Here is a 9,741-nt window from a genome sequence, read left to right on the forward strand (position 1 = left end):
GCTTCTCAGTCTGAGATTCCCTCTCCCTGTCCACGTGGGCTTTTGGAGAGAAGCACTTGTAAGCACAGATGGAATTGAAGACACCTGTTGGTCTGTTACCCCGTTTCCCCAAAAATAAGACATCCTCCAAAAATAAGACCTACTTACAGGAAAGATAAGACATCCCCTGAAAATAAGACCTAGTGCATCTTTGGGAGCACACCTTAAAATAAGACACTGTCTTATTTTTGGGGAAACGGGGTAGTAACTAACTTTACCTCTGGAGAGCCCTCCCCTGGACTGGTCCAATAAATGAAGCAACCTGAGAAAGTCAGTGGTTAAGGTAATGAGTTGGTCAGTTAATGTTGGTTACTCATGGAAAGAGGGTGAATATCCTTTTCGAATTATTTCAAAGCCTTTTTGGAAAATTCACCATTTTTTTCTCTATCTTTTGCTCAGTAATCCCACAATCTCAAACCAACTTCCCCCTGTGTATTGAAAAGAGTGTTAGACTTGGAGTACAGTGACTGCTACTTAAAGCCTGGCTCTAGCCAGGCTCTAGCCAGGCTTTAAGCTTGGCATATGCTCATAATCCCAGCTACTTGGAAAGCTGAGGTGGGAGGATCACTTGAGCCTATGAGTTCAAGGCCAGCCTGGGCAACATGGGAAGACCTCCATCTCTGAAATTTAAATAAGCAAATAAATTCTGGCTTTGTCACTTATTAGCTCCTTTGTGCAAAGCACTTAACATATTTGTGTTTCAATCTTCATTATTTGTAAAGTGGGGATTAAAATAGCTCCTTCCCAATATTGTGAGAATTAAATGAGAAATTGGAAACTGGAAAACCAAATTCCTTTTCAGATAATAAAGTGTTACTATTGCTGTGCATTAGTAGGAATAATATTATCAGAACTACACAATGCAGTGCCTTAAAATGAAATTAGTAAATGTAAAAGTAGTTAGAACATTTCTCTTCACTGATTCATATGTGCAGAGAATATGAACACGGAGCTAATGGATCTGTATTTGCATTGCCAGATCTGTGGATTACAGGCTGACCTTGAGCAAGCTGATTTAGGCTCTCAGAGCCCCATTTTTCTTATTTGTAAAATGATGATGGTGACACATGTAATGCTTATAGATACAAGTGATTATATAAAATTTATAAGATTATGAATCACGTATGGACACTCCATAAATTGTAGCTATTGTTGTTTACCTAAAAATATACTTCTTGTGTATTCTTAAGGAATCTTGTGTTTTTAGTCTCATTGTAGATTTGTTAGCTATTACCTCCAATCAGTGACCTTAAACATTGTCCACAGGGCAACTAATATTGTTAATCTTTTGGAGATTGGGAAATTGAGCCCAAGCAAGTGATGAATTTAGCTATAATTCAGAGGAAATCAACTGCTATGGTGTGTTTGTGTACTCCTAAAATATATACATTGAAACCTAATCCCAAATGCAATAGTATTAAGAAGTGGGGCTGTTAGGGGGTGATTAGGTCATGAAGGCTCTGCTTTCATAAATGGGATTAGTGCCCTTATAAAACAGGCCTGAGGGAGCTTGTATGTCCCCTTCTGCCATGTGAGGATGCAACAAGTAGTTGCCATCTATGAAGCAGAGAGTGAGCTCTAACCAAATACCAAATTAGAGGCTCCTTGAACTTGGACTTCCAAGCCTCCAGAACTGTGAACAATAAATTTCTGGTGTTACCCAGTCCAAAGTATTTTATTATGGCAGCCTGAATGGACAGAGACATCATGTTAACTGTAGTTCTGTATTCACTGTTCCGGTCTTTGCATTTGAAATGCAGTTAGCATTGGCTGGGCATGGTGGCTCATGCCTGTAATCTTAGTGCTCCAGGAAGCCAAAGCAGATGGATTGCTTGAGTTCAGGAATTCAAGACCAGCTTGAGCAAGAGCGAGACCCCATCTCTGCTAAAAATAGAAAAACTAGCTGGGTTTGTGGCAGGTGCCTGTAGTCAGAACTACTCAGGAGGCACAGGCAAGAGGATTGCTTGAGCCCAGTAGCGTGAAGTTTCTGTGAGCTATGATGCCATGGCACTCTATCCAGGGCAACAGAGTGGGACTCTGTCTCAAAAAAAAAAAGCATTTAGTATCATGTTATGGGACATAGTTGTGTGTGTGTGTGTGTGTGTGTGTGTGTTTATGCATGTGTATGAAGAAGAAAGCAGTTAAGAGTGTTGGGCTTGGATTGCACACACACACACGTTATAATCCCACCATACTTAACTACATCTTTTATGTTGGTGTCTATGTTTGGGTATAGTTTAACATCTGTAGGAGTTGTTTCTTATTTTTTATTTTTAAATCAGTGTTAATGATGTGCCTGATTCCTTCCCTTCTCCTGCCTTATGATAATTTAGAATTAGGGGTCTCAACCTTTATATTTATATTAGGGCTTGCTCCTGGTTAGATTTTTCTAGGCTTGAAGATAAAGCCATCTTCCTGGATGAATTCTAAAGAACCCAGGTCCTACCTTAGACCCAAAGGATTTTGTAGCCATGACAATGAGCAGCAGCCTTCATATTTGCTGGGCTCTCAGGGGAATCTGGTTCTCTCTCCACACAGTCACAGTGCAGGCAGAATTCACTCCTCTGCTCAGTCATGGTGAGCCTAATACCAGCATTTGTTCTGGACCAATTTAGCACAGCAATTTATGTTTCAAATAAAACTTGTGTTGTTTCCTAGCATGGATGTTATCTGTGAACAACCAAGAAAACCTCACTCACTTTTTCTCCACAAATGCAAACAAATGGTCAATTAAAACTGGATTCTACAAAGGTGGTTTTCTACACTTTCCATCCTTGATACCTTTTGTGAGCTGGTATGGTTAGGGTTTCATGGATAAAGGACATAAACTTCTCCAGGTACAGTGACTCACGCCTTTAATCCCAGCACTGTGGGAGGCTGAGGTGGGAGGATTGTTTGAGCTCAGGAGTTTGAGGCTTGTCTGAGCAAGAGTGAGACCCCAACTCATGAAAAAAATGAAAAAACCCAGCCGGGCGCACAGTGAGTGCCTGTAATCCCAGTGCCCTCGGAGGCTGAGGCAGCAGGATGCCCACAGCCTGAGTCTGAGGTTGCGGTGAGCTATGACACCATTGCACTCTGCTCAGGGCATAGGGTAGAACTCTGTCTCGACAAAAACAAACAAAACAAAACAAACAAACAAAAAGGACATAAACCTCCTTGCATTAGATACAATAGCAATAGTAGTAAATGCCACTGCCGCACTCATACTCCTAATTTTATATTTCCAGATATAAACATTCTTCCAAAGTTCTTGACTCAGATAACTAACTCCTGAAAAAATATCTCCATTTAGGTGTCTAATAGGTATCTCAATTTCAGCATGGCCAGAAGTTACTTTTTATTTTTTCCACCTCAATTTCTCCCTGAGGACTTCTTAACTCAGGAAAAGGCATCACAATTTACACGGTTGCTCAGGTAGAAATTGGTGTCTTTCTTAATTCCTTTGTGTCTGGTCCTTCACATCCAATCTGTTAGGAAGTCCTATCAGTTCTTCATAATAAATGCTGTTTCCAGTCCCTTCTCTCCATCTCCACTGTCACCACCTTGGTGCAGGCCAATACCACTCCTCACACCAAATACTGAGTGTGGGCGTGATGGCTCACTCTTGTAACCCCAGCACTCTGGGAGGCTGAGGCATACGTGGAGTGGATTTCTTAAGCTGGAGTTCAAAACCAGTCTGAGCAAGAGTCAGACCCCATCTCTACTAAAACCAGCTGGACATTGTGGCAGGTGCCAAGAAGTCCCAGCTCCTTGGGAGGCTAAAGCAAGAGGATTGCTTGAGCCCAAGAGTTTGAGATTTCTGTGAGCTATGATGCTGCAGCACTCTACCCAGGGCAACAGAGAGATTCTGTCTCAAAAAACAAATAAATAAAAATTTCAAAAAATCCCAAATATTACACATATCTACTTCTACTCTTTGTCCTGGCAGTGTGCTGTAAATATCACCACTCTCAGATCACACTCCATGCCTTTCCCATCTTCATCTTTCTTCTGAGCATACATCACCAAATGAAATTATAAAATAAACTTGCCTATATGTACAGTGTTTTCCTCCCCTGCATATAAACATGTTTGGGACAGGGATTCTATCCTGTTTATAGCTATATTCCCAGTACTTACAACTGAGCCCGTCATAGAAGGGTGCTTAATATTTGTTAAATGACTGAATTCATAGATAAATTAACTCTTCAATATTATTTGTCATGCTTCTTATTCATTAAGACCCAAGTCAAGTCCTGCCTTCTCCCTGAAGCTGTTACTGATAAGTCCAGCCGCCAGCAACATTCCCTTCCTTTGAAGTCCTACAGCAATCACGGTATAGTCAATTTTCAATTGATTTAAATATGGGGCATCATGAAGGCTGGAAGAAGAGAACATGGCCATAGATAACCCTAATCCATGATAAAAATAGACTTAGTAAAAAAAAATCTAGTACAAAGTGGGTATAATATTAATAATACATCAATATTTTAGGATGTGTTTTCCCTTCTGGGTGACTTCTTTCAAAGGCAAAAGTGATACGGCTACTTTTAGGAATGCAGAATGTCGCACAAGGTCCTCAACCCCCCAAATGGTGAAGTTCTTTGTTTTCCAATAACACAGTGAAGCCCGTGAAATGTGAGTTTATCAAGGAAAAAATGTCCTTTTAGAGTTCTATACTTTCTTGCCATAGTCTGAAATATTGATCATAATTTTCCTTTTGCTCTCTGCTTCCTCCATCATTCCCCATCCATCTCACAAAGCTGTCATTTCTCACTCTTTACAAGCAAGGTTTCCATGTATTGCACTCAACTCATTAGTCATTGCCATTTTCTTCAATCTAATCAATACTGTATCAATATGGTTACCAAGCAAAAAAGCACATTAGAGCTATCTTCTGTTCCCAAGGCTGTGCATATTTTTTGTTTAGTGCAGATCAAAACAGGCAAGGCTATTCCCTGAGTCTTCTGTGATGGACCCTACTGCCTTTTCCCTTCCCAGAAAAATACTTCCCCCCTTTTAACTCAATTAAACACAAGTGATAAGAATCCAAGTTGCCCAACACTTGCCCCTTTTTTCATTTTTCTAATTGTTCAAATATTTCAAACATTTTTTCAATGTTAAGATGCTGACACTTTGATTACTAATGTTATTTTAATTACACTTGAACTTTTTGTTGCTATAAACAACAGTGTATAGCTCAAATTTCCACAAAACGGTGGCAGAATGTCAGGCTATGGTACAATGATACTGTAAGTTGTATTTGATTGGTTAGAGGTTTAATAATTGACATATGGTATTAATCAATAGATGTTTTAAAATATGCAGGTGTTGTAGAAATTTTAATAGGGTCTTCCACAAATGCAATACTGCTTTTGAAATGCACTTATGTTGCAAACCAGCTCATATACCACCAGTAATTTGTAATCGATTACTATAACAATTATATTTATATGTATCTTATATGGTTTTATAACTTTTTCTCTTTCATATGTCTCATGTTTCAACCAGACCATAATTTCCTCCTTGTTTTTCTCACACCATAACACCTAGCACAGCTGAGTTAGTCAAGATTCTTTTACAAATGGCTGCAAGTAAAAAAATTCAACTCTCACCAGCTTAGGGGAGACTACCTAGGTATATTACACAACAAAAGAAAAAGTTGATTTAGCAATACATAGAGAGGGAAAAGATGAGCTGATCTTCAGGAATAATTGGAATAGAACTTTTAGAGCCACATGTTTGGAAAGAAAGAATCATTTTCCTCCCCCAAAGGGATACTGTTTCCCAGAGAAGGAACCAGAGAAGGTTCTGGGAAGGCAAAACATGAAATCAAAGCAACAATAAATAACAGAGGTGGGATTTGAGCTCAGGTGGTCCAACTCTAGTACCTGCATTCCAAGCACAGTGCGTGGGAAGCCGATCATCACTGATAACCCTTGTCACACTGGTCAAATAACTGTAACCCTATCTAATCTTATAGAAGACATAGCTATGTAGTTCAAAGACCAGATGGGAACTTGTAATGATCTCTTGAAGTTTGTTCTATCTCTAGAGTTCCTTGACTAATTAAGAAGCAAGCTGAATAATGGAAGTTAGAGCATCTGGGATATTTCTTATTTCCCACTGCAATGTCTCTCCCCATCATCCATGTACATGGCCATACACATACACACTTAGATGCCTGAAACCCCTTACACTGAAATAGAATACACACCCCAGTGTGTATTCTCAATGTATGGAAGGTATTTGTGAACATTAAGAAATTCTGGGGCTCTTAAATCATAAAATATGATGAGATGACTTCCTGCTAATGATGACTGGGCTGGCTCCAAGAGTCTGTCAGAATCATGTGATTCGTTTGGCAGAGTGACCATTACTTTCTTGCTTTTCCTGCCTTATGTTTTACAAAATGTCATTCTTCAATTATCACAAGACCTGTAATGCTGACAAGTAAGAAGTAATAAACAGTGGAATAGATCATGCACCCTAGAGGAGAATCAGATGACTGATGGAACAACACAGCATAATTTCCAAAGATCAAATTGGTACTTAAAGGAAGGTGCAATATACTGTTTGAAACGATACTGAAAGTGGGAATGAGGACAATGTGGGGAGTTAGATAAGCAGGTTAGGAAGCAGTGATAAAGTTTTACCTTTTTTTTTTTTTTTTTTGAGGGGGGAAAAAATTGCTAGGTTCAGAAAATCTGACCGGTGTTTTATGGAAAATAATGTGCAGGGAATTTCCCTTTTTTCCTTTACTAGTTCCATATGTGACGCACAGACATTCCAAAGACTGGAGTTAAGTCTCAGTTTCAGGGAGTGTCTGGAACAGCAAGGTCCGTAGCCTGGGCACCCAGACAAGGGGCTGGGTTATAAGTCAGAACAAAAGGGTCTTGAGAGCAGCAGTATGCAAGGGGTACGTGGTAGGAACCTAACGGGTCTTGTTCTAACGTAGGCATTGTATTACTTATCTATGGATGCATTAAAAATGATCCTATAACTTAGCAGCTTAAAACAAAAAACAGTTATTATCTTACGGTTTCTGGGTGTTCAGGAGCCCCGGGGCACTTAGGTGGGTGGTTTTGTCTCAGGGCCTTTGATGAGGTTGCATTTAAGCTGTTAGCTGGAGCAGCAGTCATCTGAAGGCTCCCTTGGGGCTGGTAGGTCAGCTTTCAAGTTCATGCAAGTCGGTGTTGGCAGGCCTTGGTTTCTCTCTGGCTGGAAGCTTCAGTTTCTTGCCATATAGGCCTCACCATAAAACATGGCAGAAATTGAAGAAAGAGAGGAAGAACAAGCACTTGGATGGTTAGGTCTTAAATTTTCCCAATAAGAAAGCCCTGAAGCATTGACGTGTTTCCATTTAAATAAAGAACTTTCAAAAAAAAATTTTATTTTTACTGTTTTTTTTTTCTAACGTGATCACTATTCTACAAATTCTTAAAACAAGGATTGGCAAATGGTAGCCCTTGGGCCAAATCTGACTCTGCCTTCGAACTAAGAACAGTTTTACATTTTTAAATGGGTGGGGAAAAGTCAAAACAATAACTATATTGAATGCCATGTGAAAACTTTGCAATTCAATTTTCAGTGTCCATAAAGTTTTCTTGGAACACAGCCATGCTCATTTATTTAGATACTTCCTATGACTGCATTTGTGCTAAAATAGCAAAGTTAAGCCATTGTAACAGAGAATATATAGACTGGAAATCTAAAATATTTACTATTTGTCTATTTCCATAAAAAGTTTGCCAACCCATGATTTAAAATAATGTCCTTGTTACTTAGATGTGATAAAAGAATAAGAAAAAGATTTTATTGATCATAGAGTGTGTTTTAGGGATTAATATTTGTATAATAAAATAGTAATATTTTGTTGAATGTTATGGAAACTCTGATATTGCTATTTCTATTCAGCTTATTTAATGAACCGTGTGCTGAACCTAATAAATGATGGGAGATATTATCAAACTCTTCATGTATTTGATGGGAACAAAGTCTCCTCATTTGTTGTATTCAACAAATATTCAATCTTTAAATTGCCACCTATTTTTGTATAAATTGCTAAGTCACTTTCTTTTTCTTAACATACACGTGTATACATGGCTATCTCTTCAGTATACTCAGGGGATTGGTTCCAGCCTCACCTCCCCCATGTATACCAAAATCCATACATACTCAAGTTCTGCTGTCAGCCCTATGGAATCCACCTACATGAAAAGTTGGTCCTCTGTATTATGTGGGTTTCACATCCTGTGAATACTGCATTTTCCATGCACCTTCAGTTGAAAAAAGTTTACATGTAAGTGGGCCCATGAAGTTCAACTCATGTTTGAACTGTTTATACTAACTGCAGAAAAATCATAATAAATATAAAGATAAGCAAAACAAAGGAAAAATAGCCTCACTTTCACCTCCCTCATGGATAATCAGTTACTTTAGTGTGTATCCTCCTACCTGTTCTTGTAGGTACATGGATGTGTTACGGTATAAATATATCACAAATACCAAAGGAAGTTTCTTGCCCTTTGAGGTCTAGATAACTTTCATTGGAGGTCACCTTTACGTTAAACTGCTCTATCACGAGTTGTTCCACCTTTGACTCCTATCAATAGTCACAACGCTGGGTGTTATCATTATTTTTAAGTTTTGAAAATTTGATAAGAGAAAAAGCGGTTTCTTATTTTACAAATTATTATGTGAGTATGGCTATATTAAGAATCAAACAGTACTTTTTGTACATTGTATCATGAGAGCAGAGTGAGCTGGATTCTGTAGTAATAAAGATATTTGAAGAGATGACTTAACCAGTAGGAGAAAAAATTGTGTTCTGGACATTTGTTATATGATACTAACAGCTTATAGTTGATGTCTGCATTATTTCCGAGCATTCTGAGAAAAGGGTAGATGTAACCTATCATTTAACATTATTATTAATTTTTATGTCAAGTATTTAGCTAATATATGTGTGTATATATGTATATATGTATATATCCACTGTCAAGTATTTAGCTAATACATATGTGTGCGAATATATGTATATATCCACTTACCTGACACATATACATGTAATACACGTACATATATATATATATATATATATATACACATACACACGTATTAGCTAAATACTTGACAGTGGATATATACATATATACACACACACATATATTAGCTAAATACTTGACATAAAAATTAATAATAATGTTAAATGATAGGCATATATATGTCAGGTAAGTGGATAACTTTTTTGACTAGGCCAAATTTTGTAATATTAAATATCTGTAAAATATTAAAGCAATGTTTCATAAACTATTTAAACAGAACACCAACCCCACAAGTATTATTGGAGTTCCACGAAAAATGATCTGTGGTCAAAAAACTGAAAAATTCAGAATTTATAAAAATGTTAACATGGGTGGGCGCCTGTGGCTCAGTGGGTAGGGCGCCATCCCCATACACCAAGGGTGGCAGGTTCAAACCCGGCACTGGCCAAACTGCAAGAAAAAAATAACTAGGGCTATTGTGGCAGGCACCTGTAGTCCCACCTACTTGGGAGGCTGAGCCAAGAGAATCACCTAAGCCCAGGAGTTGGAGGTTGCTGTGAGCTGTGTGAAACCACCGCACTCTACCAAGGGTGATAAAGTAAGACTCTGTCTCTACAAAAAAAAAAAAAAGTTACCATATATACGTATCTATACAGACACACATGCACACATAAAA

Source organism: Nycticebus coucang, chromosome 4 (genome assembly GCF_027406575.1).
Source record: "Nycticebus coucang isolate mNycCou1 chromosome 4, mNycCou1.pri, whole genome shotgun sequence".
Taxonomy (NCBI): Eukaryota; Metazoa; Chordata; class Mammalia; order Primates; family Lorisidae; genus Nycticebus; species Nycticebus coucang.